The sequence below is a fragment of the Falco rusticolus genome, chromosome 10, assembly GCF_015220075.1.
Source record: "Falco rusticolus isolate bFalRus1 chromosome 10, bFalRus1.pri, whole genome shotgun sequence".
Lineage (NCBI taxonomy): Eukaryota > Metazoa > Chordata > Aves > Falconiformes > Falconidae > Falco > Falco rusticolus.
In genome coordinates, this window is record NC_051196.1 from 24,260,188 (window position 1) to 24,270,847 (window position 10,660).

Sequence of the window (10,660 nt, forward strand, 5' to 3'; positions counted from 1 at the left end):
TACTCTCTATTACAGCTGCTTTTGAGGAGGAGGTTGTGACACTTCGGAAACTAAGGTGGGGTCTGCCAGAGTCAGCTCTTGGATGGAAAGCCAGGATTAGAGGCTGTTGGAGATGTTAGAGAAGGCAAAATTTCATGGGAAAAGTGAGCTCCTCTTTCAAAATAATGCTCAAAAAGAAGCTGATCTCTGCTTACAGGAGCACTGTTCTTCAGGTGAGCTGCGAAAGTGAGATCCATATGTGACTGCTCATGACCCCCATAATGGGGCTAGAATCTGCCTCATATCTCAGTATCTTCACCTAATCCTGGTTGTGCAAGCCCAGTTTTGCCTGTCTTGGATTTTCTTTCCATGTATCTATGCAAATTTAATGCATTAACCCTCAGTATACAGCATTGCTTCTGCCAGAGTTCATAATTTATTTGAGATGAAATCCACTTTTCTGCATCACAGTTTTTCTGGCTACATCTGGTTATGATGAGGTCTCGGTATCTGACTTTTGAAACATTAGATTTTCTAGTAGCGTGGAACAGTTTAAGGGAAAACAAGGAGTTTTAGCTATGAATATTTATGGTCAGAGTTGAATTGTATTTTAGATTGCGATTCATTATTGCTGGTAGAATAGTAGATAGAAGCTAACATTCAATTTAATTGAAATGTATACTCTTCTGTGCCTTGACCAGTGAACAAATTTATCTGAAATCTGTATGCTGTAAGTCTCAGTATTTAAATCTTATTCAAGTTACATTCTTATTAAAGAAAACAAAGCTAGGAATAAATCTGTCCACAGCACCAATAAGCCAGAAGTATTCCTGCTCAGAAACAGTAAAAATGTAGAATTGACTCAAGCCATTTTGTAGAGCAGATACTTCGATATGAGCAGAAACACAAATTATCCTCAGTTTAAACATTCATGGGGTGTAACCACAGCTGCTCAAGTGAAATTTCTACTTGTTAGTCCTAAATAAGAGGAGCTGGCTGGAAAGACATGAATATTTGCAAGTGGAGATGAAATGAACCAGACCAAACACACACTCACATTAAGGGTCTGGGGCTGACCATTTTTTTCAGATTTCACGTTTGAAGAATAGGGATGACTGTGAAAGCATCTGTGATTGAAAAGATGGATGCAGAAAGGGGAGTGCTGGTAAAGATGCAGCTTGACATGCTCTGGAGCTGTATTTGGCAGCCTATAATCCTGCAAACATCCCCAAATGGGAATGTTTAGCTCCTTCCTTGCTGGCCCACTTCTGTCTCCTGTAAGCCAGGTGAGTGTCTCACTCCTCAGCCTCTGCAGCATCATCTGGGATCCTCTTTCTTCCCTTCTGCTCTCTACTCCCACCAACTTTCCAAGTGTCTTAGCAGCTCTCCCTGTGGCTGGGTGTGTACAGATGAGCAACTAAAGGAGATGCTTTTAGGTGGTCCAAGGAGCCACTGCTAAATTGAATAGAAGTGAATTTCATCTGAGCAGAAGGGAAAATGTCCTTAGTTGCACTTTGGAATAATTGCTGTAAGAGAGAGTTGAGAACAGTTGAAAAATACAGAACTCTGGCCAAAAAGAGACAGCTATTGCGGGAGCAGGCATGTGCTGGGAGGCGTGAGCAAACTTTAACTCTTTGCTTTAACTGCCTTGCTCTGATGCGCAGTGAGGGGATGTTTCACTGAGCAGGTTAGTGGGGCTGTACCCAGGTGTCCCCTCCATCCCACTGCATCGAGTGCATTGTCTGACCAGCCCTCTTGCCCCTCAAGTTCATCTTGATCACGGCCATGTTCTGTATTTCTGTCTGTGCACAATTAAACAGCTTCCCAAGAAACTCCTTTTTGTGTCTCGCAAGAAGCAGGCTCACTTTCAAATAAATACACAATATTCTCAGCCTTATCAATTATCATCCCATCTTTCCCACCCTGCCATCTAATTAAGTACTTCATTTCAGTCCTATAGCTCCTAATTCCCTAGTACTCTGGTGCCAACTGCTAAGGAAGTCTGTTGGGCTCATCAAAGTCTTCCTGCAAGTCACAGCCCCTTCTTACATAAAACAGCCCTTTTGTGTTGATTAAAAAAACCAATCTTCAAACCTTGTGGTGCCTCCTGGAGAGATGGATATAAAAAATAGGCAGATCCTGAACCCTGGAGGCAATCTGCAAGGAAAATGAAATAGCACAGGAGAATGAATTGTCGTAAACAAGTGGAAGTCAGATTTTTGGTGGAAGAGAAAGTCTTTTGACTGATTTGTGAAGACGTGAAAATCAGACAGGAGCAGAAAGTTTTCTTTTTTTCCCTTTTCCATTTTCCAGTGTTTTTTGTTACAGGCTGATGTTGCTAACAACTGTCTTCTCTCTGGAAAGAAGCCTGCAAATCCTCTTGATGACATGATGTGTACAGAAACACAGAAAGCAGATAGACTTTGGCTTTGTGCACTTTTTTTGCCCATGCTTTCTGAAGACATTTGGAGTTCTTTGTACCTTTTATCCTACATCTTAAGCTGATACAGCACGCTATTCCTCAAAGCTGAGTATTGAAAAGTCAGTAGCTTTGGGGTTGGCATGCGTTTCAACGGGGGGCCAAACAAGGTGAGATCTGTGCAGAAACCTTTCCTGCCTCTCTCTGGCTGTAGAGAGGTTCATTAATTTTGCATTTGCCTTCCAGACTGAGGAGTGGAGCAGAGATGGCCCTCCACAATTTCCCTTTTAATGTTCTTCTACAGGTAGCTTTGGCTTTCCTGGTCACCACAGGTATAAAGCTGCCACTCACGCTTATACCTGTTATTCCTCAAGCTTCCTGATGGAATGTTTGCCTGGCAGAAAACAGCATTTCTTCCCCAGGAATCAGATTATAACAACGTGGCTGATCTCACAGAGATCATCTCACCCTAGGGTGAGGGGGAGAGGGGTTACTAAGCCAAGGACGTTGCTCTGGATGAGGAGCTGGTTTTAATGGTGTATAAATGGAGTGAGACTGGCAGCATGCGGGCATGTATTTTTTTCTGTCTCCCAAAGTCCATGAAAACCTATTAAGATACAAAGTGCAAGCTGCAAGAGTGTTTTGCGAATGCCAGTGAGCTCCATATGATAAACAGTATATTAAAAAGCACCGAGGCATACTGTGATAAACACTCTCCCTCCTTGCTGTTGTAATATATACAATAAGCAGGAGATATCATCCTGTATTCAATCAAAATCAGGACCAGAGTCTTTGTTCCTTCCAGACACAACCAACGAACTGTGATTTCTGTTTTAATCTGATCAGCGCCTCTGGCATTTAAGATCGGCTGCGGAGCTGTGAACATAATGAACTGCTTCATTTTTCCCCTGCTAAATGATATGTTTTAAAAAAAAGCCTCAGAAAAGAGAAACAAACAAAATGAGACTGGGTCACTTCACAAACGCTAAATGGGTTTCTTTGCAGATGGAAACCGATTTATATCAGTTGTGCGTGTAGACCCCCATCTAGGCTCACGAATGCTCCACAATTTTGTATTTCCTTTCCTTTCAAAAGCCTATAGGCTTGTGTTTACACGTCTTGCTAGATCAGCCTCCTCAGGAAGGATGCTCTCTTCTCTGGGCAAGAAAACTAACCATTCAGGCTGCCTTGGTGTGCTGGCATTGGTGACCAGCTTTAAAATCCCCGCACCTCTTGCTTCCCCAATCCAGATCAAGCCCAGAGGAAGGAGAGGGGTAAGTCTTGAGTTCTGAGTGAGGAAACACCATTGGCTACATAAGGCATTTTTCTGGGATGGTCATGAAAAATGTAATTTCATGCTTGTGATGATGGTAAAGAGAAACTAATCTTATCCCTATTGCCAGCCTGAAGGAAGACAAAAAATGATTTATTGCAGCAATATGGGACTTTGTAAGGATGCATACTCTGTGTGGGAGCCGTACTGAAAATGCTGTTGATAGTCGTAGCTACTTTTCAAGTGGACAGAAGAAGCAGAACATTGAAAATGTCAGGTGTCACAGATTTCGTTACAGTTCTCCATGGCACCGCTAAGGTCATTCCCATTTAATGGAGGTTGTTCCTGTTTGAGTATCTTTTAAATTCAGTACACAATGCTTTACCTTCTCCTGCCATCTGTATGAAGCAGACACCAAGGATAACAGCACTGTCAAGAACACTTTGAAAGCTGCCAAGTGCTATGCCAAGGTTGTTGCTGTTGCTGACAACCAGCAAGAAGCTGCTTTTAAGTGTCTGAATGTTGGCATGTTTTTCTAATATATGTCTTGGAATGGAGGCTTGAAATAGCTCATGGATTACCTGCTTATGCTGAATGAAGGGAAAGATGAATCAGAGTTGACCGTGCTAGAAACATCAGGGTTTGAATCTCTGGTCCACAAGAAGATTTTGTTACAGTCCTTGAGTTGATCCCTTAAGTTCTCTGTGCCTGAAATCCGTACCATAAAACAAGAGTGCCCTTGCAGTGGCGAAGGTACAGAGTGTGCTGGGTTGTTAGCAGTGTGCTAACACTACTAAATCTTGGTAACGATGGCTGTTACATCTCGATTAGGCTCATGAAATGTTGGGGGGCTGCTGAGTCCCTGTGTACAGTGTGCAGGTATGGGATGGCAGAGGTGGCCGAGCATTTGATCTCCAGCTTAGCCCTGGTGTGTGTGTGTGTGTGTGTGTGTGTGTGTGTGTGTGCACTACTTCACAGCAAACGTGATTTCAGAGGAGTGAGTATCCTGTTGTGCAACCTGTACCCCAGTTATTCAGAGTACCATTCACACCAGCTTGGCTGTGATGCAGCTTTCCCTTCATCCGTTTCTGGAAAAACATGAGTTTTACAAACCTCTCTGGCCCTAGGACTCTTCCCTTGCGTGTTTGTCTTTGGCAGGGAGACAAACCACAGACCTGTGTGCCCTAGCGTTGATACCTGCTCAGCCCTGAGACACTTACGAAGAAAAAATGGTATGTGAAATGTTTTCATTGGAGATTACATAGCTAAGGAGTACTGATGAGTTACAGGTTGGTTAGACTTCCTGATTAATCATAATAGTAGTGCCTGGGGTTGAAAGCTGCATTGCAGAAGTGTTGGACATACCTACTGAGCAGCTTCCAAAGGTAACAGAAAGGAGAAGCAGAAGGAAGGAACAAAGAAATCCCCAGACTGTCTGGTTCAGCCCTTAATGCAACTGAAGCTAATGCAGTGCCAAAATACGGTGTGTCTGTCCTTTCATCTTCGTGCTGCATATCATCAGGACGAGGGAGGATGAAACGGTCCATCCAAGATACTGACGTTACTCACATGAGAGGAGTTCTTTGTTCCCTCTGTACCTTTGCAGGTCCTGAAGGAGATCGTCCCAGCTATGTGTTCATAATCATTCCTTTATGTAACTTCAGTTTACAAGAAAGTCGAGACACCTCAGTCGTGAACAGCAAGCAGCAGCAGTGTGAAAGCAGAGTGGACTGCTCCTGGTTCACAAGGTGATTTTACATTTTTGCATTAAAAGGGTGAAGGATTTTGCTTCCCGTTTCTTCAGGATTTCACAGAGAAGCAGCCAAGTGTAATTAAATATCATGTCACTGGTGATACAAACCAGCCGAGCCAGCCAGTACTTTCAAGAAAGAGGAAGAGGTCCCTACTGGGAAGACCAAAAATTTATAGTGAGTATATGTACACGTGAGCCTGTGGCTGTTGTATTCACACCTGTGACGATATTCGGGCCATCCCTGAGATGTTGAAGTTTCGTTTAAGTCTTTGTGACTCTTCCCACTTTGCTTTCAGTAAGCCTGTCTTCAAGCATGAAACAATTGTGTTTTCTTTCTCTTTGGTAGCTACAGTCCCTGGTGGGCTCAGTTGGTGTGTCCTAACCTTCCTACCGCCATCCTTTCCCCATGCGTTTGGCTGAGGGAACCCAGGGCTGTGCTGGCGGCTGGTGGAGGCTGGGCTGGCTGCTGTGTGCTCGCCCTGCACGGCTTTGCTCTGGGGAAACAACCCCAGCCCTGTGGAAACAACCCCAGCCCTGTGGTTTGGCCACTTGCAACGCTTGGGGCCATGTCTCTGCTCATGTACTTCTGGAGGGGTTTGGTACCTGAGTGCCCAAAGTCGCTTCATGCTTGTGGTGGACTGGCCCTGGCTGGCTGCTGCGTGCCCACCCAGCCGCTCTGTCACTGCCCGCCCAGCTGGGCAGGGGGGAGGACATGGGACAAAATGCTCCTGGGTCAAGGTATGGGCAGGGAGAGATCGCCCAGCAATTGCCATCATGGGCAAACCAGACTCAACTTGGTCAAATTAGTTTAATTTATTACCAATCAAATCACAGCAGGATAATGAGAAATAAAACCAAATCTTAAAACACCTCCCCCAAACCGTCCCTTCTTCCCAGGCTCAGCTTCACTCTCCATTTTCTCTCCCTCCTCCCCTCGAATGGTGCAGGGGAATGGGGTTATGGTCAGTCCATCGCACATTGTCTCTGCCGCTCCTTCCACCTCACACCCTTCCCCTGCCCCAGCCTGGGGTCTCTCCCATTGGAGACCACCCTCCAGGAGCTGCTGCCGTGTCAGCCCTTCCCAGGGGCTGCAGTTTTTCATGGACTGCCCCAGCATGGGTCCCTCCCACAGGTGCCATCCCTCAGGCACCCCTGGCCCCAGGGGGGTCCCCGTTGCGTCCCCAGTCCTGCCCGTAACCCGCCCCCAGCCCAGGGCCCACTCTCCCCATGGGGCCGCAGCCCTCTGCGAGCATCCCCCTGCCCTGCACACCCAGTACAATTCTCTGCTTCGTACCTCAGCCCACCCGAGAGCTGTAACAACAACCAGGACGCACTGCCTTATTGCTTAGACACCCTCATGAACATACCCCAACCTGATCCGCAGTTCAAACAAATCCAATAAGGCAGAGGAGGTTTTAAAGGCATTTTCAATAAATTAACTTCTGGGTGGATGTTTATTAAGTTTTATGAAGTCATTTACTAAAATGTAACATTTGTTTCAAAAGATGCCTGAAATTTTTCTCTTGTGAACTATGGAAATTACTTTTATAATTGAAATGAGAAATAGGGGCCAAATTAAAAGCATTCCTTATTGCTCCAGGCCCAGTCCTTGTCCCTTTCCAAAAGAAAAGAGAAATTTGTTGACTCTCCGCAGCCTTTTGCTTTCCTTGGCATCGGTGAGTTGTGGTGTGATGCCGAATTGCATGACACTGGGTGGGAGGGCGGCATGGGGGGAGCTTGGAGCTCTGCTTCCCAGGAGTTTGGCTTTTCCAAGAAGCCAGACCTGAGCTACAGAAAAGTGAGGAGCAAGAGGGCAACATTTTTCACTCTGGCTTGAAGGTGGTCTGGCTATCTGGGTAAGCCATGAAGGCTCCGCTGGGAGCACTGTGCCCTGCGCAAAGATCTCCTGCAGCCAGAGAACAAGGATGCTGCTGCGTGTTGTGGATTTTCACCGCTGAAGATATGAACTGCAGCTCCTTAGGCAGTGGGCTGAAAATACACCTTTTAGCAGAGCAGGGCTGAGTACAAAATAAAAGAATCCACAAAATAAATGATTTGGTTCTTTAGTAATTTATGGTGTAGGGGCAACAGAGGCTCCTGCTGTTCTCATCTGGAAGCAGCACCAAAATGCTTTTGGAGAGTGGTGCCTTTTAGCTAGGTTTTAGAAGATGAATTTCCAGGCATGAATGATTCCAGATATTTAAACTCTATTTTGTTGCTTTCCAAGCAACCTTTTCCTCGATCAGAAGTCAAAACAATAGGCTTGAGTGGGCAAAAACTATGAAGGTTTTGCAGATTTTCCTGGTGCTCAGATGAGCTGTTTCACAACAGAACGTTAACTGGGAGCTGCAGGGAGAATGGAGGTGACCGATTTTTGCTCATTAAGTGTAAGGACACTTCAATGTAGTGGGGGATACCCAAGTATTCTGTTCCCACAAAATTACATCTGTGTTAGAAAAATGGATGCCAGGAGGAAAGAGGGGAAGGTAGGAAGGGAAGTCTTACTGTTAAGGCACAAAAATCCTGCACTGTTTTTCAGCAACAAATTCTCCGGGGTGAGGGCTGCCTCTGCCACTGTGCACCTACAGATCCTAGTGCAATAAAGCCCTGACCCGCTCCATTTTCTGGGCAAAGCTGCTGCAGAAATCATGGCCAAGGTGCAACGTCTTTAACATTTGCCCTGCAACCAGGGGAAAGCAGGCAGGCAAGGCAGGAGCCGGGGAAACAGCCAGCCTCCCGTAGTGCCACCTGGATCTCAGCACAGCAGCTGCCCTCCGTGCAGCACAGGTCTTCCCCGACTCCCAGATCCCCACTCCTATACTTGAGGCTTGTGCGGGCTCAAAGCCCAGGGATTCAGCCAAAGGCAGCTGGATGCTCTCCTGGCTGCTCCCAACAGCACAGCGGGACTGTAAACCAGCACAGACCCTCTCTGGCTTTCCCAGGTCTCGGGAGGGGTTTCTCAGGGCAGATTTCACTGATGGGGGTCTCCTTCAAACCCAGCTAGCCTTTTCCCCTATTTGTTTGCTGACTTGCAGCCAGAAGCAGCAGCTGATGTTTAGATGCTGTGTTTGGGGCAAACAGCCGCTGCTTGCAGGCTGTGGGAGAGGAGCACTCGGGGGCCCTTCTGCAAGAGGTGCAAAGGTCAGTTCAAGGTTGATGGGGTTTCACCAGTCCAGACCATAACCAGATAGCCTGTGCTGGTAAGTGGGCTGTATGATAAAGGCACAGCTGCCATTTCAAGCATAACCAGCCCAAGCCTTAACTCTGGATATTTATTTCTTAGGATCAATAAATGACAAAATAAAATAAAATACCATACAGTACAAAGGCTTTATCAGGAAATAACCATTCCATTACAGTTTGATCAGTAAATACAGTATCAATAACAACATGTTACACTGGAAGAGTGTTTCCCATTGCTACACAAAAGGATTTCACACCCTCTTCCTTCCCTTGGTCACAGAAAATATTACAAGGGAGACGCTGACACACTTTTAACATTCATTTTTTTTCCCATCGCTCTACAGGCCACAGAAAATAAAGCACATCAACAGTTTGTATTTCAGGAAAAAAAAAAAAAGAAGTTGCACTTTAAAAAATATTTGCCATAAATACAGTATGTGCAGGACTATCAGGTGGCATGGCTGGAGAGGGACTTGATCACAAAGCCAGGACACAGCATGATGGAATTTTGGCTTAGCAATTTCTGGTTTTGTCCTAAACGAATCCAGACTGAGAACAGAAGAACTTGAGCTGCAACGTGAAGAACCAGACAGATCTCGAGCAGATACAGCTTTGTTTAAACAGCTACCAGACAGCACGACCAGGAATACACCAGAGTGACACTCAAGGCGTTGCACAGGAAAGCTCCAGCGCTCTCATGCCCGTGGATGTCTGTCCCTGCCTCAGGGCAGGCAGCAGTGGCAGGTGACAGGTTCCATCCTGCCACATGAGCTGCCTGCACCAACCACACACCTGGGGTTGTATTTCACTCAACGTTTGATGCTATAAGGGCAAAGGTCCTGCTATCATCATGCTTACAGCATGTGTCCTGCTAACCCTCCTCACTGACTTTCCCATTTAATTTTCTCCCGTACCGGTGCAGCCCCTGAAGCAAGATCTCATGCACATCACAAAACAGGCTCAGCAGAGCGCTCAGGCAGTGATGTGTGCTGGGCCTTTGGTGAGAACGTCCTGTCTGGGGGAAATTTCTGAACAGCGTAATGACTTTGTAAATCTGATTTCACACTCTGCCAAATGGATGGCCCCGACAAGAACGCTGCGAAGAGAAACAAAACCTCAAAATAATATTTGAAGAGGTCACTTGATAGACTCTCTTCAGATGGGAATTTCTCAGAATCCATCTGGCAGCACTTCACATCTGTGGGTTCAACAGATTTTTATTTTAGTCGAAACAAACAGTTCAAAACACTTAGAGGGAATTTGCATAGATTAACAGCATGCTGCACCAAGGCTCACCTCTGCCCCAGCAGAGAGTTCAGACAAGACAGGAATACAAAGGATGGGAGCACATGTTTTGTCTAATGGCAAAAGCCACTTATATTCGATTAGGTTTAAAGCTAAACCTTGTTGGGTTGGGAATTCAACCATTGTTAAAAGGCATGGAAAGAACCATTTTTCTGGGCAGTTTGTACCTTTTTCTTCTCCACGGTATCATGCTTCCCTTTACAAAACCTTGTGGTCTTGTAGTGAGTTATCCTCACTTCTTTTTGCTCAAGTGAAGTAATTCTCTAGGTTGATTATAGCAAAACCAGATGAGGAGGGGAGACGGGATGAAATCAGCTGTAACTTACACTTCTTGGCTCAAGGTTGTCAGATTTGGCCAGTGAAAGAGGTAGCTTTGAGCTGCAATCTCTGATTAAGGCCATAGGCTCAGGTCTGCTCCTGTGTTAAACTGCAGGAACATTGCTGTGGAAGCCAGCAAACTGCTTGGATAAACCCCTCCAAACAGTGAGCTCTTCAGGACTCGAGTGGCCCAACAAACATTGTGGAAAGGGTTTATGGTAAGTTCACTTTGACTCCATCTTGTTCTCATTTTTACGTCAAACCAAAAATAAACCTACTGGTTTCTCTAAGCTGTGATCATATGTTCTGTAAGCTGCCAGTGTATCTCAGTAGTGAAAATCTAAGCCAAGCATTTTATGTGAAACAACAATTCTTGTACAGTGTCTTCTAAGATAATCAAGCACGTTTCAGCAGGTTGGTGTTGAATAAG